This window comes from Podarcis erhardii, assembly GCF_964252035.2.
Source record: "Podarcis erhardii genome assembly, chromosome: 5".
Classification (NCBI taxonomy): domain Eukaryota; kingdom Metazoa; phylum Chordata; class Lepidosauria; order Squamata; family Lacertidae; genus Podarcis; species Podarcis erhardii.
Window position 1 is genome coordinate 78,664,412 of NC_138509.1, and position 25,236 is coordinate 78,689,647.

Genomic DNA, 25,236 nt, shown 5'->3' on the forward strand with positions numbered 1-25,236 from the left:
CGTCTTGCGGGGCACCACTGTACAGTGGTACCTTGGGTTACAAACACTTCGGGTTACATGTTTTCAGGTTGCGGACCGCAGGAAACCTGGAAGTACTGGAAAGGGTTACTTCTGGGTTTCGCCGCTCGCACATGTGCAGCAGCGCTAAATCTCGCTTTGCGCATGCACAGAAGACCAAATCACATCACGCGCATGAGCATGCACAGACAGGGCGTTGCAAGTTACAAATGCTGCAGGTTGCAGACATTCTTCCGTCACGGATTACGTCCGCAACCTGAGGTTCCACTGTATTCTCATTCTGCCCTTCATCTGAGGAACACAGGATGGTTTGCAATATAAAAACTCAAAAATACTCCGCATATTAACAAACAGAAACAACAACCCTTCATTAGTGCTTTCGTTTATTAACTGCCTTTCAAATATGTTCCAAGGTGATGTGCAAGTTAAAAAACAACAACAATTAAAAGCAGTGCGCGCACACACACAAACAAACACAAACATAACATAGCATTGTTTACATGATCTGGTATCAGCAGATCACCTCTCTAGAGAAAGAAATCCTTTCCAGCTGTATCTGGAGATTCCAGAGACTGAACGTGAGACTTTTTGAATGCAAAGCATGGACTCTGTCACTGGAGATAGAGTCTGTTCCACAATGGAAGAGTTTCCTGCTTCTTTTTGCATCTTTCTCTAAGGGGGCTTCCAGACTGTCACTATTTTCGAATGGGATTCTGTCACATCCTGTGCAATTCAGGCTGCACATGTTTCTCAACAAGGCCTCCGCTGAAACAAAAGTATGTCATGAAAACAGCTTGGAAAAAAATGGTGCCTTCTATTGGCCGTGGGAGTAAAGCAAAAGAGCAAGCGCAGCTTTCCATGGCTCACTTCCGAATGTATTGTTTTTCCATTCTTCTTCCCCAAGACGTTAGTTAGCCAATGACCTGTTTATTGAGCATCCATCTTAATTTGTTTGCAGGGATGTAAGGCAATGTATGAAAGCTAGTGTTATCTAGGGTTGCTATATTCCCAAAAGTGAACATTCAGACAAAGTGGTTGAGTTGGGGGGCCTTTCAGGGTATTTTTTGTGGATTACACCACCACCACCCCACCTTGCCTGGATTTTCCCAGGCATTTTCCAAATTTAGTGAAATTCTGCCCAGATGTTATTATGCTGCCCTTTCCAGTGCATTTTCCCATCACTGAGTGACCTGAATTTGCCACAGGTGATGGACATTTGTTCCAATTCATCAGTAAACAGTGGGTTTTCCCAGGAAAATCGGTAGGACAAAAGAATAACCTACTGGATTCATGCCTAGAGATTATGGCGCAGATGGAAGTGTGGATGTGTCAGGTGTCAGAGGATCCACACCCCGTTGATAGGAATGGATAAGACAAGGAAAGTTCTTGCCAATGTTGTTTATTCAATATTCACAGAGAGAGGCTTAGATATGCTGCCTCTTGGAGTAATGATGTTGCTCTGAGTAACTCTCCACCACCACCACCCCATCTCTCCTACTTCCTCATTCGTCAGCAGCATCACCCGCTTAGGGCCATCTGTCTCTGAGCCCTTTGCTCTCCTACTTTCAATGCTCACCAGGTTTTGGGAGATGGTGGATGTGGAATGATTTCCAGCTGCTCTGGCTCTGCCTCCTTCTCCTCTCCCATTATCTCCCAATTTCCCCCCTCATCTGCCTCTGAGCTGCAACCTCCTGCAAGCCACTGTTATAAATCTATTCTGTCTTCCTCTTCTCTGGAAGGGTCAGGCTGGGGAGGCGGTCTCCACCATTCCTCCTCTGTCCAGTCCCTGACATCATAAGCCCTACATAAGTGAACCCCACCCAAATATACTGGCAGTCTGGAAGTGCCCTCTGCATCTGTTTTTGATTGTCATTTGCCCTGAGCCCGTAGATGTTCATGGAGTGGGGAATGAATTTACTAAATAAAAGACTGCCTAATCCCTTATATCCCTGCCTGATCACTGAGGTCTTGGGGGGAGTCATTGTTAGTGATCACCTATGGTGCAAATGCAAGTGCCCTTGGGGGGAAACAGGACATCCCGTTTTCTATCACGAGAGCTCGGTGGCCATTTTGGGTGCCACGATATCACACACTTTTTTCAGGGCCGCAATCTTGCACATCTCCCCAAAAATGTACATTTGTGGGTGCCATCGATACCATCGACCATAACATCCTTCAGGACTGTCTAGAGGAGCTGGGAGCACTGTTGTACAGTGGTTCTGCTCCTTCCTCCTGGGGGTGGGGGAATAAGTGTCCAGACTCCATTTGTGGGGTGTCTCAGGGTTCTGTCCTTTCCCCTATGCTTTTTAACATTTATATGAAGCCATTGGGCTGGGTGTTCATCAGTATGCAGATGATACCCAGCTCTACCTCTCTTTTAAATCAGAACCAGTGAAGGCAGTGAATGTCCTGTGTGAGTGCCTGGAGGTGGTTAGAGGATGGATAGTGGCTAAGAGATTGAGGCTGAATCCTCACAAGACAGAAGTACGGTTTTGGGGGGACAGGGGATGGGCAGTTGTGGAGGGCTCCCTGGTCCTGAATGGGGTAAGTGTACCCCTGAAGGACCAGGAGTGCAGTCATTTTGGACTCACAGCTGTCCATCGATGCGCAGGTCAATTCTATGTCCAGGGCAGCTGTTCAGATGGAGCTGGTAATCTCGCCAGAGTGGTGCATGCTCTAGTTATCTCCTGCTTGTACTACTGTGTTCTATGAGGGGCTACCTTTGAAGGTGACCCAGAAACTACAACTACTTCAGAATGCAGCAGCAAAACTGGTGACTGGGAGTGTCCGCCGAGACCATATAACACCAGTCCCCCCCAGTACATTTCCGAGGCCAATTCAAAGTGTTGATGCTGACCTTTAAAGCCCTAAATGGCCTCGGCCCAGTACACCTGAAGGAGCATCTCCACCCCCATTGTTCAGCCTGGAAACTGATGTCCAGCGCAGAGGGCCTTCTGGCAGTACCCTCACTGCAGGAAGTGAGGTTAAAGGAACCAGGCAGAGGACCTTCTCGGTAGTGGCACCCGCCCTGTGGAATGCCTTCCCGTCAGATGTCAAGGAAATAAACAACTATCAACTTTTAGAAGACATCTGAAGGCAGCCCTGTTTAGGGAAGTTTTTAATGTTTGAAGTTTTATTCAGTTTTTAATGTTCTGTTGAAAGCCGCCCAGAGTGGCTGGCAAAGCTCAGCCAGATGGGAGGGGTAGAAAGAATAAATTATTATTAAGTAAGATCTCCCCCCCCCAAAAAAAAATGTGTTTTTGTCAGGCCAAGAGCAAGATGCAGGTCATGTGATTCACCTGACAGCATGTCCTGGAAAACACCCGTCCTGATTTTGCATCGGGAAAAGTTAGAAGGCATGCAGATATACTGCATGCATCCACCAGGAACCCTGTGCTCAGTATTGTGGGCCTAGTTTTATGGAACTCCCTTCTAGTTAAGGTCAAACAGGCCCTCTCCCTACTGAACTTCTGCTGTCTACCAAATACTTTTGTTTAATTCTATCAGGCATTTTAATTGCAATTTGATTTTATAGTTTTAGCTGATTTTTTATTTATTTATGTAGTGTATCTTTCGAAACCACTTGGAGACTTTTGTCATCCTGGGGTATATAAATTGTTTAAATAAATGAACAAATGAATAAAACAATAGGTAACATGGCTGCTCTGCCAATATAGTCCTCACTTTCATCAATGTAGATGCAGCCAACAGTTTCAACTGGCAGCTGTTTTTTTTGCATGAGGTTCATTTAAACCTAAAGGCCCCAGGAAAATGGTTGAGCAACTTTATTGTGAGGCTACTGGTGTTTAAATAAATATCATTATATCGCTGGCAAAGGGAGATTGTTTATGAAATATATGGCCAGCAGGTGGTGACAAGCAAGTAAAACTTCGACTCACTGCGGGGAAATGGTCCCATCCCACAGACAGTCCCGAATTCTTTACCCACACCCAAGATTCCCTCTGACACTGATGCATGCATGTATCAATGCTTCAAAGGAATGCAAGAACCAGTCTCTGTTTTTAAACCTCTCTGGAGAACATCTTCAATGAGGAACACGTCCTTTTCACGCCTGAGGACTGACTGGTTCAAAGAGTGGAACTGTACCCAACACTAGCCGAAAATAAGTCTGGATTGCTGATATGTCGCTCTACAGACAGATCTCCACAGTGACCAACTCCATTGCAAATGTAAGTCCCTGAAGCTATTTCCTTGGCCTTTTGGCTGAATATGTTGGGCTTTCCATCTATTTTTATCTTGCATTTTTTAATCGAAAGCCTGGAGGATTTGGAGCTTTCCTGCTTTTGCTCTGTCCATCCTTCCAATGTCTCCCCTTTCTTCTATCTCCTTTTATAAGCCCTGACTCTTTTCACTCACTTTGTGTGTTCTCTCTTGGCATCTCCTCCAGCAAGTGCCTGCCAAGTCCTTGCAAATCCCCATGTCTGTTTTTCCACTCGGCATGCTTTTTGGCCACCAGTCAATTCTCAGCCTTTAACATTTTCCAGTCTCTCTTCTCAATAAGGGTTTCATTCTCTCTTTCAATCTTGCACCCTGATTCTTAACACATGGCATGGAAGTCATGGCAGTAATTTCAGTAGAACTTTCTTAATCGCTATAAATTCTTTTCTTCTTCTTCTTTTTTGTAAAACTGCGGGGTTTGTACCTTTTGCATACATGCTTGTTAAAGAGAACCATTTAATGATTTATAACAATAGTCTATTGTAAGATTTAATGACAAACGACAAAGGTGAAATAAATTCATTATAAATTGGTTGCCATTCTTTATTATTTGTTCATGGAGTTAGGTGATAATACAACTCTGTTTTTCAGTGCTTTAAATTGCTGGTGGTAGAGGAACAGAAAAGTGGCTGAGGTTCTCTCCATGAGTGCTGTTGTGCTTGTGTAAAGTAATTTGTACAAGACAGGTCAACCAGTCTTCTTCAGTTCACCTCTATCTATTGCCACCCACTGATCCTGAAGACAAGCTTATCCTGAGGACAAGGTGACCTTAGAAAACATCAGAGGGTATGGTGTAGTTTGTAGAAGATTTCAGTAGGCAAGGGAGGTTAGGCAAAAAACCATGCCCCTGGACCTATGCAAGTGGAAGTGTTTTCTGTTGATACAAAGCCATCATAGGATGACAAGATTGGATCCTGATTTGGCACTAGGGTAAGGAGCCTGCCTAGGTCTGAGGTGCTACAGAGGCTGGCAGATTTGTGTTGGGTCCTATTTGAGTCTGTCTCATCCCATCCCACTTGAATTCACTATTCGGAATCAAAACGGTTTAGAAGGTAAAAGGTAGAGGTAAAGGACCCCTGGACAGTTAAGTCCAGTCAAAGGCAACTATAAGGTTGCGGCATTCATCTTGCTTTCAGGCCAAGGGAGCCGGCGTTTGTCCACAGACAGCTTTCTGGGTCATGTGGCCAGCAGGACTAAACCACTACTGGTGCAACTGAACACTGTGATGGAAATCAGAGCGCACGGAAATGCCATTTACCTTCCCTCCACAGTGGTACTTTATCTACATGCACTGGCATGCTTTCAAACTGCCAGGTTGGCAGGAGCTGGGATAAAGCAACAGGAGCTCACCTCGTTGCAGGGATTTGAACCACCAACCTTCTGATCAGCAAGCCCAAGAGGCTCAGTGGTTTAGACCACAGCATCACCTGCTCTAGAACTACAATGTTACCAAGCAGGATTTGGTGACAATGTGCACTGCCCATATACAATCATAGATCACTGTTGAACAAATACAAACCTAAGATAAAACCAAAATAAATAAACCATGGGTATGTACCGATTCTGCTTCACCCCACCCTGTTTCAATTCACAATTTGGAATCGAAACTATCCATAATTTTTTTTCCCTTCTGACAGAAAAGAGTTAAATTTGCAGGCTCAGCAGCCCTTCCAGAGTGGAAGAAAGCCTACCAAATTATAGGCAGATAGGTCTGGATTGGTGAAGTGCCACAAAGTGCTTCAAGCAAACCCTGCTTTGAGTTATGAAACCTAGCACAAATCCTGCTTCCATCCCCATCAAGCCAAAAATCCAGCTGAGGCAGCCCATGTCACCTCAAGATTTCAAATTAATCTGAATCCAATGCAAGCCACTAGGTAGTCTGTTATTCAACTGATGCCTGATCATGTACATACGGTTCTGCATTGTGTGCATTTTGTCGAAATCCGTATTGTACGGTTTAAAGATTAAATTTAACATAGTAACAGCAGTTATTCATGTTGCGGGATCAGTTAGTTATCCAGGAAAGTGTGTGCCACTGGAGAATAATCACACATGATTTTGAACTGGTGCTACGTCGATCACCCTAAGCAAGCTATGTGCCACCTCCCACTAGCAATGCTATTGAACACTTTCCTCAAAAATAAAATAAAAATCTAACTACCTTTAGAATAAGTTGTGAGGAAACCCATGTGTGTTCCCAAAGGCTTTTGTGAGAACAGATATTTCCCCTGCATTTTTGCCCTTGATAACCTTAGTGACAGCTTCAAAGACACGTCACTGCTGCCAGAGTAACAAGCTCTGGTTGAGGATGCATAGTAGGTGAAATGGGGAGGAAATTCTGTCTGCTTTGAAGTTTCCACTGCTATCAGTGAAAAAGAATAGATTCTATCAGTTTCATCCACTGTGCCTGATTAAAAGTTGAATGTAAAACAGCTTAACAAGCAGAAATAAAAAATATTTCTTCCTCTCCTCTCCTCTCCTCTCCTCTCCTCTCCTTTCCTTTCCTTTCCTTTCCTTTCCTTTCCTCTTCCTTTTATTCTTAACTGTTCCTTCCATGTGACAACTGCTGGAACATGAGGAAAGGAGTGTTACATGCAAACTCTTGCAAGTGTTTGAACCAGCTTATCATCAGAAGGAAAGCTCCAACTTTAATCATTTTTATATCGCTAGGGGACTGGAATATAGCATATTCCCAGTTCAAACACCAGATACAAAATTATGAACTAAAGAAAAAAGAAAAAAAGAACAAGTTCAAATTTCAGCACTGTTCTGGAAAATCCCAGTTCTTTAAAAAGGATTGTTGCTGATTTCAGTTGAGCACCGTCAGCTTCTGCTGCAATGCTGTTCTTCTTGTAGGAAAGGCATAGTGGTTAAATCCTGAAATGCAAAATAATTCTCAAATGTTTCTGCTCTCCCTGCAGAAAAACAATGGATGGAGGAGGTGCCCCCATACTTATTTAGAGTCTCTTGTGGGTTTTTTTAAACTGACATAACTTCAAGTACTAAATCATAATGTAACAATCAGCATCCCCCCATTACATGTCGATTTCATGCTCCCTATCTGGGAACATTTCCAAACTTTGCTTCAGGTCAATGGTAAATTTTCTTTACAAAGGCTATGGCACTGGGCTCATTGAAAGATTCTTATTGTTTGGCTCTCAGTTACTTTCATTAATATTGCCTAGATGTAACTGAGAGCCGTAATCAGCCAAGAGAGTTTTCATTAAACATCTGTTCTTGCTCTTCATAGAAAGAGGAAAATGCAGATTGATTATGTGCTGAGGTTTTTATGCATATTGTTGATCCTAGTAATGAATGTACAGAAACACATGGTGTCAAGGGGGAAATCTAGGAGAACTGAATATTCAGTGGCTTCAAACCTGAAAGTCAAATTGCTATGGTGATATTTCTCTTTCTTTCTTTCAGGCATCTATGAATGTCTGTGGTAACAATCAGGAAAAGTTCTCATCACCACGTGAAAGAACAATGTTTGAATCTGTGGCTGAAATCGGCTGCATTTCAGCTCTATATAACCTGAGACATTACATTCGTGACATATTCTACTTTTCTTCTAATGCTTAGGAATGTGCTGAGGTCCTGAATGTTTGTCTGGGTGCAGTGATGGATTGGATGTCAGCTAATAAGACGAGGCTTAAGCTGGTCAAAAGAAATGCTTTTTTGGTCAGTGGGAAAACCAGTCCATGCAATCCCTGAGTTGTGGTTAGTGCTGGGTAGGTTTGCATTCTCTTTCAAGGATCAGGTCTACAGTGTGGGTGTGTTCATATAATAATAATAATTATTTATTATTTACGCCACGCCTATGTGGCTGGGTTTCCCGAGCCACTCTGGACGGCTCCCAGCAGAGTATTAAAAACACGATAAAACACCAAACATTAAAAACTTCCCTAAGCAGGGCTGCTTTCAGATAGCTTCTAAAAGTCAGATAGTTCTTTGTTTCCTTGATATCTTATGGGAGGGCATTCCACAGCGCGGGCGCCACTATCAAGAAGGCCCTCTGCCTGGTTCCCTGTAACCTCAATTCTCGCAGTGAGGGAACCACCAGAAGACCCTCGGCGCTGGACCTCAGTGTCCGGGCTGGACGATGGGGGTGGAGATGCTTCTTCAGGTATACTGGGCCGAGGCCGTTTAGGGCTTTAAAGGTCAGCATCAACACTTTGAATTGGGCTCGGAAATGTACTGGGAGCCAATGTAAGTCTTTCAGGAGCGGTGTTATATGGTCTTGGCGGCCACTCCCAGTCACCAGTTTTGCTGCCGCATTCAGGATTTGTTGCAGTTTCTGGGTCACCTTCAAAGGTAGCTCCATGCAGAGCGCATTGCAGTAGTCCAAGCGGGAGATAACTCTGGCGAGACAGTCTGCGTGCAGGTAGGGTCTCAGTCTGTGTACCGGGGGAGCTGATAGACACAGAACTGACCTGCGCCTCTATGGACAACTGTGAGTCCACTTATCAGAACACATTATATTACATCTTTATTTTCGATTTGCAATATGTTCTGAGCCAAAGTCACAGTGCTTGTTATTACCTAAAAAGCCCTAAATGGTTTAGAAGCAGAGGTGCCATCTTCTCAAGATGATTGAGGGGACCCAATGCTACCTCCTGATGACACACAACATCCCACAATGTCCTGAAGTTGTGCACGCATGCAACATCACAAAGAGCCGGGGTGTGTGGAGCTGAACACCCACGGAAGGGGTCCGATTTCCTAAAAAAACAAACAAACAAACAAACAAACATTTGCTTTGCCCCTTTTTGTTAGAATTCCTGCTCCATGATTGCCGTCATGGGATTGTTGTCTATCACATGACGGTGTATGTTTTGACTCCACAGAGTGGGAAGTGACGGAGACAGGATGTTTGTGTTACTGTGTTCCGTGAAGTGGGATTATTGTCCTTTGTTCTTTTTCTCTTTGCTGTCTGATGCTAGAGAGAGAGGGAGCCATGTTGCAGTGCTCCGTGTGTGTTTATATGTAAATAAAGTAGATTAGCCAAAATGCTGAGTTGGTGAGGTCTGTTACGGAACTGCGCAAACTCTGTGGTTCCCTAAGTGTGCCGGTGTCGGTTGGCATTGGTCGCTGTGGTGTTCGGGCAGAATAAAGCTTTTGAAGCTCCCAAACGATCGACCAGGAGGGAGAGAACATGCCAGTTGGGCATATGTCTCTGCCAGGGTCCTACTCGAGTGTAGGCTGAACTCCTAACAATTTTCTCTTCACAACAATCCTGTGACGGAGGTTAGGCTTAGAGTGAGTGACAGCCCAAGGTCACCCAGAAAGCTTCATAGCTGAGTTGGGACTTCTAGACCCTAGTCTAACACTCTAACCACTACACCACATGTTTGGGGGGGGAGAGCGCTCTGGAGCATGGTGGGAAGAAGAGGACACAGGAAATGCTTTTGCCCACAACTTCTGCTGGTAGATTTCTGCATCTATTATTATGATGATGGTGATGATGATTACTATTACTGTCACTGCATTATCATCACTGTCTCTCATTTTAGCTAAAGAAAGATGTGTTACTACCTTTTGATAAAATATTTCTCCATCATATAAATGGTTTTCTTGATCTCTCTCTCTCCCCCCCCCCCTTCAATTTATTTTTTCCATTACTCAGCATGGATCTCATTTTCAATGTATTTGGTTTACTTTATAATATCTATTCTAAATAGCACTTTTTTCAGTGATTCTGTTCCAATTCTTTCTATAAGAAGCAGGCTGTTCGCTGAAGGGAAATCAAATAGGCAAAACTGAAAGCTTATGTAAGTGAAATGATGGCTCACACTGTAGGACTTTGTGGGAAGCAGATTTATTTTTTTTAAGAGAGAGATTTTTAAGGTCTTTTTTGTTGATCCAAAAGGGGCTTGCTTGTTTGGTTGGAAATGCAAACTCCAGCTTCACTTAGCTTGGAAAAGAGCTTTTCATCGCATATTTTAATTTAAAATGAAATAAAATCAACCCGAAAAGAAAACCATGCTGAGTTTTTCTTCTGCTTGAATTGAGGCTATTATGCATGTTCTGCAGCTCCCATGCACTTGCTAGTTTACTGTTTAGACTTCAAAAAAAAATCCCCTTTTACAGTCTCTTTTTAAGAAAAAGAAAACAAAGAAAGAATAGAAATCTTTGCTGGCATCACACTTAGTTTCTCAGAATCAAGAATTTGAAGACCTTGAAGTTTCACAATTGAACTATAATTATAATTAGTTGTTTCCTCCAGGTTCTGTTGTTGCTGTTGTTGTTGCATGTAAATATATTGTGGGTGTGCAGCCCATTTGAATTGTATTCAGGTCCACTTGAATCAGGAAGAAGCAGGGGGTTTTACAGGAAGAAGAACCTAGTAAGGTTGGAGAAAAGAATAGAATGACTACCCAGCACTCAAGAAGATAAGGAACTGCATTTAGCTAACCTGCGTTGTTTCTCTCCTACAAGAAACTGCACCCCAGGAACATCTTCAATCCACATCCAAAGATGGAATTAGGCTTGAAAGAAAACCTCTTCACTGTGACCACAAGAAAAAATCCCCCCACCTCCCCAAAAAGCCTAGTCTTGCATGTGGGTGATTTTTCTGAAGATTTCAGAACCCAGAGTCACCCTCCATTAGGGTTGGGGCGAAGGGAAATGTAAGAAACAAAAATTTGCCCTTATTCCCTTATGGGGGACACAAGAGCCCTTATAGAGTCCTTTGTAGGTTCTCCATCAGTCAGAGAAAATAACAGAGGCCAACCAGAGACTATTGGGAAGCAAAGCAGCTAGTAAGCCTGATCTTTATTGAAACTGTTGCAACAAGGAGGAAGAGGAGGAGGAGGACCCTGAACAAAGGTGTGCCTGTCCTTAACATATAGATATTTTAAATTCCCTGCCCTGGAGCTCAAGACCACCCCTCCATACATCATACATACATCACAGAAAGGGGTGGAGCTCAAGACCACCCCCCAGATACATCATACCTACATCACAGAAAGGGCGGTCTACAACAGAAACCTGAGTGCATTGTTTATCTCCTGTCTGGCAGGTTACCTGTTAATGGTTACTTGATTGGATACCCTGGGGAGCCTGGCCAGTCTTTTGTAATGACAAATACTTAGTTCCTGAGCCAGGTCACAGGCTGACCCTATTCTTACACAGACATACCCTTAAGACAGGATTTATGAAGGAAAACACAATGGGGAGGCTTTTCCATTTTCCTTCAACCTTGAAGAGAAATATTTGAGGTCAATTTGGGAGGGACAAAACAGTTTCAGGACTTTTTCTGTGGGGTTTCAAAGTCAGTTTGCTTCAAGGGAGGGATAATGAGTGCGAGTACATGGTTGTGGCATGTACAAGCGGTAAACACATCCATTTCTCTGACTTGCAATGCGCCCAAGTGGCCCAAAGGGTTAGTGGGCCTTGCGCTAAAATCTGAAAGCAACCACTGTGCATTACTCCACAATTGGGGTAAATTTGGTGCACAATTGGCTGGCCATGCCACCATAGAAGCGAAACCCCAGGGAGTTAAATAAGCAGTTAACTTTGAACCGCAGTACTCCCTGGCAGACATAACCGTGGTCAAGTTGCCTTTCCAATAAGCAAAACAGCCAGCAGTGATCTTCTAACTGCAGAACCACCGAGCTAGGGAAACCAACTTGCTCATCGGTGAAAAAGAAGAAATGCCTCAAACCCCTCCCCCCAATATTTTTTTTGCTTAAAATCAGCACACGTAAATTTATATGTTTAGGTGCAAATCTAGAAATGAAGTCTATAATTTAAATAGGAATACAACACATATTTCACCACAGTAGGGAATACTGTGACTTTGGTGCCTGCACAGATTGCTGTCTAGGTGGCAACTGTTGATAGGCAACTTCAAGGCCCCTGATGCTCTCTCTCTACTTATGGTTCTGGGTGGGAAGAGGGTGGTGCTGTGGTCTAAACCACTGAGCCTCTTGGGCTTGCCGATCAGAAGGTCGGTGGTTCGAATCCCCGCAACAGGGTGAGCTCCTGTTGCTCTGTCCCAGCTCCTGCCAACCTAGCAGTTCGAAAGCACGCCAGTGCAAGTAGATAAATAGGTACTGCTGTGGTGGGAAGGTAAATGGTGTTCCCATGCACTCTGGTTTCTGTCACAGTGTTCCGTTGCGCCAGAAGCGGTTTAGTCCTGCTGGCCACATAACCCAGAAAGCTGTCTGTGGACAAACGCCAGCTCCCTTGGCCCAAAAGTGAGATGAGCGCTGCAACGCCATAGTTGCCTTTGACTGGACTTAACCATCCAGGGGGCCTTTACCTTTTACCATTTTTACTTATGGTTCTTGAAACCAGACTTGAACCACACAGAATTTCAAATGAAGATGTCTTCCAGCAGAACTCTTTATGTTTAAAGGGTGTGATGGGATTCCAGCAGTCCCATTGACCTGAGCTGCAGATAATTGACTGCTTGCAGCAATGGTTTAAGAGATCGCATTACGGATGTTTTGCCCACTAGAGGAAAATTGATAAACAGCAGAAAAACTCAACTGGCATTGCCCCTAGCATGGAATGTAGTGTGAGTTTTCCTTACTGATTAAATGAGAAACACAGATAAAACACACAACACAACATGCAGCCAAATTTTACAGCTCTTTATGAAATACTGGTTGAAAGGTGTGTGCCTCTGTGTGTGTTTAAAGATCCAACTTGGCTTTCTTGACATTTTTAATCAAGTGGAGATGTTAATTCAGAAGCAAAGTCAGACTATACAGCCAAGGGGCATAGGAATATTGGTTGCCATTCTTTAATTAAATCAACTATGTTCAAGTTGGGCCACTGCCAGGCAGAGAGTAAAGGCACAGGAAAACAGTCTCTCCCCCCCCCCCATATCACACAAGAGACAGCAAATCTCTCTTAAAGCAATCTTCAACTCTGTTTAATCTTCCTCCTTTTTAAACAGTCAAATGCTGCTGCTTGTTATTGTTTTTACAAAGTTATTCTCCAAGTGCATTTCTTTTATTATTGACACAGTTGCATCCAGTGCCAACCCTACTCAGAGTAGACCTACTGAGGTTAATAGGCATGACTAAGGTTCATTAATTTCAGTGAGTGACATTCAGTTAAGTTTCACTCAGACCCACTGAAATTAATAGACCTCTTAGTCATGTTCTTTCATCTAATTTGGGACAATGCCAGGATCCAACCAGAAGCTGGGATGTCCCACTTAGCAGGCAGTTGACAGGCATGCTAGTGAAATGTATTAGCGCAACCACTGCACCACAAGACCCAAGATATTTCCATGAAATATTTCCATGTAATGATGGCCATACATTTCTTCCAGTTTCATACCAGTTGCTGGGGAACAGAAGTGGGGAGAGGAGAGAGAGAGTTTGTGGGTTTTCCATAAGCATCTGGACAGCCAATGTGATAACAGAATGTTCAACTAGGCTAGGGTTGCCATATTTCAAAAAGTAAAAACCAGAACCAGTTGTGCTGTTTTTAGACAAACCTCAAAGTCCAGCTCTAAGGTCAAGCTCTGGCAGTTCCCTCAAGGCAAGAAGTGAAGCTACAGGGAACCAGGCAGAGGGCCTTCTTGGTCGTGGCGCCTGCCCTGTGGAATGCCCTCCCATCAGATGTCAAGGAAATAAAGAACTACAGTGGTACCTCGGGTTAAGAACTTAATTCGTTCTGTAGGTATGTTCTTAACCTGAAACTGTTCTTAACCTGAAGCACCACTTTAGCTAATTGGGGCTCCCACTGCTGCCATGTCGCCGGAGCACTATTTCTGTTCTCATCCTGAAGCAAAGTTCTTAACCCGAGGTAATATTTCTGGGTTAGCGGAGTCTGTAACCTGAAACGTATGTAACCTGAAGCATACGTAACCTGAGGTACCACTGTGTCTGACTTTTAGAAGACATCTGAAGGCAGCCTTGTATAGGGAAGTTGTTAATGTTTGATGTTTTGTTGCTTTTTTATGTATTCTGTTGGGAGCCGCCCAGAGTGGCTGGGGAAACCCAGCCAGATGGGCAGGGTATAAATGATAAATAATAATAATAATAATAATAATAATAATAATAATAATAATAATATTATTAGGATCCAGGACAAAGCACCGCCTTTCAGAAATTCCCCCCGGACATCAATTCCGCGTTTGAAATCCCAGCAATGCCTGGGAAAATCTGGGCGTATGGCAGCCCTAAACTAGGTAGGCCTTTGTTCTGATCTAGAGTAGGGCTCATCTTATGTTAACTATTAGTAAGTGATCTAAAAACAGAATGTAAGAAGCGTTTGCTGGATCAGGCCAATGGCCCATCTAGGGCCTCCTCGTCCGCACACAATGGCCATCCAGATGCCTGTGGGAAACCTGCAAGCAGGAATCAATCACAACAGCAATCTTCCCTCCTGTGATTTCCAGAACTGTTCTTCAGAAGCATTACTGCCTCCCAGCCTTGGAGGCAGAGCACAGGCATCAAGGCTTTTTTGTTGTTGTTTAGTCGTTTAGTCGTGTCCAACTCTTCGTGACCCCATGGACCAGAGCACGCAAGGCACTCCTGTCTTCCACTGTCTCCCGCAGCTTAGTCAAACTCATGTTCGTAGCTTCAAGAACACTGTCCAACCATCTCGTCCTCTGTCGTCCCCTTCTCCTTGTGCCCTCCATCTTTCCCAACAATAGGGTCTTTTCCAGGGAGTCTTGTCTTCTCATGAGGTGGCCAAAGTATTGGAGCCTCAGCTTCAGGATCTGTCCTTCCAGTGAGCACTCAGGGCTGATTTCCTTACGAATGGATAGGTTGATCTTCTTGCAGTCCATGGGACTCTCAAGAGTCTCCTCCAACACCATAATTCAAAAGCATCAATTCTTCGGCGATCAGCCTTCTTTATGGTCCAGCTCTCACTTCCATACATCACTACTGGGAAAACCATAGCTTTAACTATACGGATTTTTGTCAGAAAGGTGATGTCTCTGCTTTTTAAGATGCTGTCTAGGTTTGCCATTGCTTTTCTCCCAAGAAGCAGGTGTCTCTTAATTTCGTGACTGGTGTCACCATTTGCAGTGATCATGGAGCCCAAGAAAGTAAAATCTCTGACTGCCTCCATTTCTTCCCCTTCTATTTGCCAGGAGGTGATGGGACCAGTGGCCATGATACTAGTTTTTTTGATGTTGAGCTTCAGACCATATTTTGCACTCTCCTCTTTCACCCTCATTAAAAGGTTCTTTAATTCCTCCTCACTTTCTGCCATCAAGGTTGTGTCATCTGCATATTTGAGGTTGTTGATATATTTTCCGGCAATCTTAATTCCAGTTTGTGATTCATCCAGCCCAGCCTTTCGCATGATGAATTCTGCACATAAGTTAAATAAGCAGGGAGACTATAGCCCTCTCCTCCTCTGTGAATTTGCCCAATCCTCTTTAAAGCCATCCAATTTGGTGGCCATCACTGCCTCATGTGGGAGCGAATTCCATAGTTTAACTAAGCATTACACGAAGAAGTAAAGGATGCGGGTGGCGCTGTGGGTTAAACCATAGAGCCTAAGGTTGCTGATCAAAAGGTCGGCGGTTCAAATCCCTGCGTCGGGGTGAGCTCCCGTTGCTCAGTCCCTGCTCCTGCCAACCTAGCAGTTCAAAAGCACGTCAAAGTGCAAGTAGATAAATAGGTACCACTCCAGCGGTAAGGTAAATGGCATTTCCGTGTGCTGCTCTGGTTTGCCAGAAAGCGGCTTAGTCATGCTGGCCACATGACCCGGAAGCTGTACGCCGGCTCCCTCGGCCAATAAAGCGAGATGAGCGCCGCAACCCTAGAGTTGTCCGCGACTGGACCTAATGGTCAGGGGTCCCTTTACCTTTTACATTAAGAAGTACGTTCTGTTATCTGCCCTGACTCTTCCAACATTTAACTTCCATACATTGGATGTCCCCAAAATGAGGTGCTTTATGAAAGCAAAAGGTGATGCATCTTAATTTATTTTTTAAAAAAATGGGATTGCAAGTGTCTTATGGGCACAGCTACTAATACAAATGGGTTTCCCCTTCTTTTCCCACCATCTTTTGTCCCTTGCACAGTCACCTCATGTGCTCTCTGCATACAAAGAGAGGGGGAGGGCTGGGGGGGGGGAGACCAGGCCCAGAAAACGAGACCTCTCAATGGCAAGGCAGCCCTGACCCCGTCAAAATATTGTTCTACCCACTTCCAAAGCTTTGCCCCCTCACCCCCGTTTCCAGTAGCAACCACAAACTCTCCCAGACTATGGCAGACAATGTCTCACATGCGCTCTGGTTTGTTGTTTCATTCTGCAACCCGCTTTTAAAATGCTTATCATGTCTTGGGGCTGAGCTACATTGGGGATCATTCAAAGCATATGTGGCATTTTATCTCCAAACGTTCTTGAGTCAGATGCTAGTCTCAACATTCCCCACGTGACATGTTTTTAACAGATGAAAATAGGGACACAGTTGTGGCTCGGTCCTATGCATATTTACTCAGTAGGGGTACCCCAAGTGTCTGAGGCCTTTGTCTGGGCCTCTTTTCTCCACCTTCTTTCTACACCATGAAAGACTTTGTCTGTTTTGAAAAATGGGAGGATTGGCACCCCTTCATTTCTTTAGGCCCCTTTGTTTAGGTCCCCTTGCACTTCTGGTTCCCTAATTTGTATTTACAGCAGACACAGCAATCTGTCATGTATGCATGTACACGAGTAGCAAATGCTCTTCAGACATTGCTCCTTGTTCCTGGTGTCCTATCTCTGGCCTCTCACTAACATCATATTTTTGCAACAAGAACAAGTTTAAATTAAGCTTCTGTATGGCGTGAACTCCATTGCTGCCTCTGGTAACCTGACAGCATGCATTCCTTGTTCTGTATACCGTATTGCAAGCAGGATTGAATGCGTGTTCATTCATTTATTCATTGTCTTGCTTTCTTGTATATCTCATGCATCTTCCATCATGGAATTCAAAGCGGCAAACAAGTGACTTCCAGAAAGTATCCCATCCAGGTAATTGATCTGACACAAGCCTGTTTTGCTTCAGCCTTCCATAGACTCTGGAGACTAGGTGCTTAAGTCATTTACACATATATGTCCCAGAGCAGTGGGCAACCTGCAGCCGTTGACTGGATTTTACACGATCCTTGGCTTAATCTCAAAAGACCTCTGCAAACAATGAGGTGAGACCTCTCACAAGTTTTAAACTTTTTCTGTGGTTCTTATTTTATGGTTTTATGTTCCATTGCTGTAAACCGCTTTGACATCTTCTGTGTGTGGACATAGAGGTATATAAATGTCATAAATAAATAACAACAGCTGGGTCAAAAGGTTTCAGGTACCGAAAGTGGGATACCTGTAATTGTTTGGGGCTTCTACAAGTGACAAGGATGCTGACCCTGGATTCAGATCAAGTTCGTTGCAATGCATTCCCACTGAAATCAACAGAACTTGAGTTTAATCGTTTTCACTAAGATGTCAGTAACAAAAAGCATGCAATCTGGATCTAAAATATTTTTTCTAGATTCCTGTGGCTTTTGTTATGGTTGGAGATATGCGACTAGAAATGGACAAGTGCAGAAAGAAATGCCACAAGCTTTGAAAGCTATATTTTTTTTGAAAAAAGACAACCCCAGCAGAAACACATTTTTCACTTTCTTTAATATAATAGGTGCTGAGGGCTATCAGTGGCTATCAGCCGTGAAGGTTATGTTCTGCCTTCAGAATACCCCTGGCATACCCTCCAACATTTCCCAGATGAAAACAGGGGCATCCTATTCCATACCCTCCAACATTTCCCAGATGAAAATATGGACGTCCAGTGCTATTTTTTCCAGAAAAAGTGGTGCTGGAACTCACTATGAACACTCCCCCTTCTTCTCTTATAATGGCAATGGTGCCCACAAGAGAGGCACCAGAACTGAGTTCTGGCAAGTTCCATCAGGGGAAAAACCCCTGAGGAGATCCTATTACCCTCCAACATTTCTCTGATGAAAACAGGGACATCCTAAGGAAAAGCGGAGCATTCTAGCATCAAATCAGAAACTAGGACAGCTTCTGTAAATCCAACTGTCCCTGGAAATCTGGGACACTTGGAAGGTCTGTACCAGTTGCTGGAAATCACAAGTGGGGAAGGGGTTGTAGCATTCAGGTCCTGCTTACGGGATTCCTATAGGTTGGCCACTGAGACAACAGGATGTGCCTTTGGCCTAATTCAGCAGGACTCTTAGCATGATCTCATGAATAACATAAGTGCAAGAAAAGAGGATGAACAGGAAGTGAGTGGTGGGTAGAGACAGATCTCAGCTGGCATTTGCAAAAGTGAAATCTGCTGTGCAAGGAAGGGATGCATGTCCCACTGTGTCTTATTGAGTAAAGATGCCGATAAGAAAAGATACTGCTGAAAGCAATCACAATACAGAGCCTGATCTATCTTTGAGTTTCTGCCTAAGGTGGAATTGTGCCTAGTAAGTCTAGGGACTCCCCAAAAGGCTGGCTCTTGTTTGCAATGTAACAGCTCCTCCCCCTCTCCCATGTAAATTAAAGGACACAGTTACAGAGATAAAAATAAGTACCTACAAATTTAACCTCAGAGCTAATTGGCTATTTATCTGCAATTTGTTTTGGAAGGTAAAAGAGGATCAGAGAAAGAGAGAGAGAGAGAGAGAGCCTTAAAGTACTGATTTATCATCTTAGATAGCCGAATACGTAACAAAAAACAAAAATCTCCCGTTTCAAAGAGGTTTTTTAAAAAGCTTGGATTGACTCCAAGGACACAGCTAAGTACTTCCTATTATAAGAATATTCCAAACACAGTCCTCATGTTCATTAGCTTTGAATTGCTTTCAGGATGATTGTATTATTAACTTCTTTCATTCAAATAGACTGCCTACAAAAGGCCTTCTTGGTATTGCCACTACCAAATCAGAAATTTCCTTTTAAGGAAATGTCTCTTGACTGAGAACGGCATGGTAGGGAGACTGAGGTCCCTGCACTGAGGAGCTTACAGTTTAAACCAGTGTTTCCCCAACTTGATTTTGCAGCTGTTTTTGAACTATAATTCTCATTATATACCAGTTGGCCACTGGTCCTGCCAGCTAGTGATGGTGAGAGCTGTAGTCCAAAAACAGCTGGAGACCCAAGTTTGGGAAACACTGATTTAATGTTCATTGTTTCATCCAAGATAATATCCTTTCTGCCCAATCCTCAACTGTCTGTGTCAAAGTTGCCAGAGCAAACTTGTCACTGTTGTCTGGCAGTAGGTGGTGTTTTCCACATAGGAGGAAGCTTGAGAGATGAAAAGGTCCCATTTATGGGAAACATGTGATTGTGTAAAGCAGTGGTTCCCAATTTTTTTTGGACCCCTGCCCCCTTGGTTCTATAAACCCAATCTGCTGCCCTATAAAAAAGCATTCTTTAGAAGAGCAGTTCACTCTACCCACTAAGAAAGATGATAACACGATAAAATTCAAAACAGTAACAGTGAAGGTGGACTTTCTTTCACTGGAGTCTTTTACGCTCAGGTTGGCCTGCCATCTGTCATGGATGCTTTAGTTGTGATTCCTGCATTGCAGGGGGTTGGACTAGATGGCCCTGGGGACCCATTCCAGTTCTACAACTCTTTGATTCTAAGTTTCTGAAGAAACTACTTCCAATTCATTTTTAAGCTTCACATTTTTCACTTCTCAGATAACGTTTGATATTGAATTACTATTGCATACCGAAGGGCAGATTGGCTGTGGTCCCAAGTCTTTGTTTCAAAGCTTTTGGTGCGTGTATGTTTTGAAGTTGAAATTTGCAGCAAAAAGCAAACTCCTCCTCACAGAGGGCCCTTTGCCCACGCACAAGGAAATTGGCAATACCTATACTGAAGGATTGGCTAGTGTGCACTCGCTTTAGCAGTTTCCTTTTAAGCTCAGTTTCAGAAACAATGACCTAAATATTTCAGAATGAATTCTGGTGGCAGGAAACTCGAAGGTGCAAGCCAAGATTAACAGCAATAAACAGAAGGCATGTGCAGCATGTTCCAAAATAATGTCTTTGCATGAAACTCAGGAAGGGAACTAACTCCCAGGTGCAAAGAAGAATATATACTCTGGAAGGCTTTGAATCTAACACTTCCAGAGTTTAAAAAGGACCTGATAGATAGCCTAACTTAATGGTACGGAGTTTTCTACTCCTACTGGAATTTTTGGCCACTACTTCTCATTATAGTTTTAGGTGCACCAAACAATGTAGCATGTGAATCGTCCAAACACATGTTGGCAAATGAATATATACAGTCATGAGAGAGCTAGGATTGATTACAGTTCCCTGCTAGGTGTATTCCCAGTGACAAACCCAGGTTTCTTACTGTGTAAAAGTCAGCCTAGGTCCCAGAGCTAATTCACCAGTCTCTTGTGCCCAATACTCCATCCCAGCTGCTAGAGGGAGCACTGCCACTATAGGTGAATTCCACCGGGTCCTGAGTTTGGCACTATACTTCAGCTTAAAACACCTCAACATTTTATCAGGACCTATATCAACTTTTAACTATGTACTAATTAAAGGTGATTTGCCTTATTCCATGACCAACCAGGGCATTCTAAGAAATCTTCATTCTTGAATTTCACATAAAGGCACACAGCTGAATAATTACCCGGTAATAGGGAAGACCTTGGCATGCCTTGTTGTTGCTGTTATTTAGTCGTTTAGTCGTGTCCAACTCTTCGTGACCCCATGGACCACAGCACGCCAGGCACTCCTGTCTTCCACTGCCTCCCGCAGTTTGGTCAAACTCATGCAGGTAGCTTCGAGAACACTATCCAACCATCTCATCCTCTGTCGTCCCCTTCTCCTTGTGCCCTCCATCTTTCCCAACATCAGAGTCTTTTCCAGGGAGTCTTCTCTTCTCATGAGGTGGCCAAAGTATTGGAGCCTCAGCTTCACGATCTGTCCTTCCAGTGAGCACTCAGGGCTGATTTCCTTCAGAATTGATAGATTTGATCTTCTTGCAGTCCATGGGACTCTCAAGAGTCTCCTCCAGCACCATAATTCAAAAGCATCAATTCTTCGGCGATCAGCCTTCTTTATGGTCCAGCTCTCACTTCCATACATCACTACTGGGAAAACCATGGCTTTAACTATACGGACCTTTGTTGGCAAGGTGATGTCTCTGCTTTTTAAGATGCTGTCTAGCTTTGTCATTGTTTTTCTCCCAAGAAGCAGGCGTCTTTTAATTTCGTGGCTGCTGTCACCATCTGCAGTGATCATGGAGCCCAAGAAAGTAAAATCGCCTGTTGTCTTTGTCCATGGAGTTTTCTTGGCAGGGATACTGGAGTGGCTTGCCAGTTCCTCCTCCAGGTGGATCACGTCTGGTCAAAACTCTCCACTATGACCTGTTCGTCTTGGGTTTCCTGCACGGCATAGTTCATAGGTTCTCTGAGTTATTCAAGCCCCTTCGCCATGACAAGGCAGTGATCCATGAAGGGGTGGCATGCCTAGTCCATATATTATATTCCCTTTCTTTCACCCAATTTTCTACAGTTTATATATTGGGATGTTCTTCCTTGAACAGCTGGTTCCAGGTTTAATCAAGCAGAGACATATGTAACTCTTGACTCTGAACAGGAAACATGTAAAATTAAAAGGTACCCTATGTATGAAAATAATAAGATAGAGAGGGAAGAAGAATCTTTGTTTGCATCAGCCACTAGCCATAGCAATAAAATAAAACATAATGTACTGAAGATAGAGGTAAAAACTTAACTATACAAAATACATTCTGGAGGTTTACATGAATAATCAAATAATAGATCTTATTATAATTGCCCCTGCTAAATTTTTTTTGCAGTTTTTGCTGTCACCAGGTTATCTTGATCTGCTAGAAGCAAGGACACAGTAGAAGTGGTTGAAAGTAATAATATATTTCACTCTCAATTTAACCAAAAATTCTGTGTTGTTCCAGCTCAGTTTTGAGTGGGTCACAGAGATGAACCCTCTCCTTTTCTTGTGTTCAATTAGAATAGGGAGCAACCAGAATTCACTCATCCAGGGGTTCATTTGGTGCTGGCTATTATCAGAGAACTGTCAGCCATCCAGACAGCCATCTTCAAAGGAATATATAGGGCCCATTGCTGCGTTTATCTCACTTTTTTATGGTAGGAAGAATGATCCCTGGATTCAAGGATGCTTAGCCAGCCTTTTTTTTCTGCTCCTCCAACCTTGGACCGAAGCATAATGATCATTGTGGCTTCCTTGAACCTTTGGTTTATACAATCTGCTCCTTCTCTACAGCACTCCAGGAAAATGAGTCGGAAAACTACATAACTTAACAATGGATTACAACTGTAGGACCACAGGATTAGTCCTTTTTGGAATAATTTTCTTGGGCGCCATAGAGAAGGAGCAGATGCACATGTTGTTAGTCCAACTCTCATCAAACCCAGCCAACGTGACCAATTGTCAGGGTTGGTGAAATGAGTATTTATTAATTTATTAAATTTGTATCCCACCCTTCACTTCAAAGGATCAAAATGTTAAAACAATACAATTTAATTAAAATAAAACATTTTAAAATACAATTAAAAATGATCTAAAAACATTAAAAAGCATTTAAGGTAAAGGTAAAGGGACCCCTGACCATTAGGTCCAGTCGTGACCGACTCTGGGGTTGCGGCGCTCATCTCGCTTTATTGGCCGAGGGAGCCGGCGTACAGCTTCCGGGTCATGTGGCCAGCATGACTAAGCTGCTTCTGGCAAACCAGAGCAGCGCACGGAAACGCCGTTTACCTTCCCGCCGGAGCGGTACCTATTTATCTACTTGCACTTTGATGTGCTTTCAAACTGCTAGGCTGGCAGGAGCAGAGACCAAGCAACGGGAACTCACCCCGTCGCGGGGATTCAAACCGCCAACCTTCTGATCGGCAAGTGCTAGGCTCTGTGGTTTAACCCACAGCACCACCAAAAGCATTTAGAACATCCTAAAAGCCTTTAGCAGCAGTCCAGCAATGTTTGAGGGGACAGTTTCCCTATCCTTGGTGTATTGTTAATGACACTGATTGGTGTTTAAATGGGAAGGCTGAGTGTTGAGGAGAAACCTATGCCCACAATAGGGGCGTAGCAAGACCAGTGCTATTTTTCTAGAAAAAGAGGTGCCGGAATTCACCATGAACGCCTCCCTTGTTCTCTTAGAATGGCAATGGCACCCACCTGAGAGGTGCCAGAACTCAGTTCTGGCAAGTTCCAGCTGAAAAATCCCTGGGCAAGCATAAAGATCTATGTAGTCTAGCTTTCTGCTACTTCCCTAAAACTGGAATAATCAACAGCTGTTGAGACACCAAGTGAGAAAAGAAATGCCAGCCATATTCACCCTTAGGGAAAGGATTGGTTCTAAAGCTAAATGAACAGTAACTGCATTTCCTTTTTCCTGTACTAAGCTAAATCCTGTAATTATGTTTTTGACATTACTTCTTATTTACAAATTGTGAGAGAAGGTGCCTGAACATTTTAATGTGCACACTGGCTATCGGTTGCCCCCACCCACCACTGCCATGTAGCTTCCTAAAGGTTCCCCATGAGGAAATGCAGTTTTTGGTCTGAAACAGGTTCCCTACCCCTGCTCTACAGAGTTGCAACTACAAGCACCGCCTCAGGAACAGGATCTTGCCTCCGTACTGTTAAGATAGATGAAATATCCTCTAAGAATCTGGTGCCTTTAACAGACAGAGGCAGGACTCTTAGGAATTTGTCATATGAAATTCAGCGAGTGAGAGAAACATCACCTGCTGCATTTCTGGCTAGCAAGAGTCCTGGGAAAGAGAAAGAGTTGACAAATCTGCCTGTCCTCTAATGACTGCAACTGGCAACAGGGAGATGCTGAGACATGAGTAGGGAGTCTCTTGCGGAGTATGTGAGAAGCAGAAGGCTTGATCATTGTGTTTATTACCTAAGAAGATGTTTTTCTTCTCCTTGAAGTCACACTGTGTACCAAATCCTTGTGAAATTGCGACATCCCTCAAACCACAGACTTCCATGCTTATGTGATTTATAAAGATTGCCAGCAACGCTCCTGTTTATTTCCTCTGGTATTATGACCAAATAGTTCTATCCTTTCTGCAGTGTTTGTCTTAAGCTTATTTTTGGATGCAGAAACAAAGGCAATAGCCACACAAAGAGCTGGAAGGGACCCTGAGGATCATCTAATCCAACCCCCTGCAATGCAAGGAATATGCAGCTGTCCCAAATGGGGAGTGAACCTGCAACCTTGGCGTTACAGAATTGAAAGTGGAGATCATCAGTTAGATCTCTCTCTCTCTCTCTCTCTGTGTGTATGCATGTATGGTATGTGCTGTATGTATGTACTAGTGTTGTGCTTGGTAGCCCACAGGCCACATCCATCACTGACATGTAGCCACTTGGAAATTGAAGCCTCAAAAGGGAATTTTGTCCTAGGGAACTTGGAAGCATCCAAGGCATTCCAATGGCCATGGGAGGGGGGATTCCTTCTAATCCTTCCCTACAATCCTTCTAATCCTTCCCTTCCCTACAAACACTACACATTGGGGCCAATAGTTGGTTGGGTGTACAAAGCTTATTGCCTTTCTCCCCTTTCAATTCCAGGTGCTAAATTGTTCCACTTAAAGCAGGGGTGGATAGTCAACCGAGGCACTAAAGATGTGGCTGAACTACAACTCCCATCAGCCCCCCAGGCAATAGTCGGGGATGGATGAAGTTCAGCAAATATCTGGAAGGTCAAAGGTTGACCTACTCACCGACCCCCCCCCCTTTGCCTTAAAGGAATCACGCCATCCAGGTATCCGTGTAAGCATGAACCCAGTTCAGTCAGTGTCCCCCCAGCAAGATCGAGAGACACAGGTTCCTTAAGTAAAGGTAAAGGGACCCCTGACCACAGTGGCGTAGCGTGGGGGGTGCAGGGGGGGCCGGCCGCACTGGGCGCAACATCTGGGGGTTAGGGTTAGGGGGCGCAAATCCACGGGTTAGGGGGCGAAAATTACTTGCCTTGCCCCGGGTGCTGACAACCCACGCTACGCCACTGCCTGACCATTAGGTCCA

General features: G+C 43.9%; 1 long non-coding RNA gene across 1 annotated transcript in view; it reads left to right on the forward strand.

Annotated features, from left to right (window-relative positions):
• The first annotated feature begins 12,155 nt into the window (after nucleotides 1–12,155).
• The window catches only part of LOC309342447, an 84,297-nt gene continuing 71,216 nt past the window's right edge, over nucleotides 12,156–25,236 (forward strand). Inside the window, exon 1 of the long non-coding RNA XR_014156824.1 lies at nucleotides 12,156–12,311. This is a non-coding gene — a long non-coding RNA (uncharacterized lncRNA). The remainder of the gene's footprint in view (nucleotides 12,312–25,236) is intronic.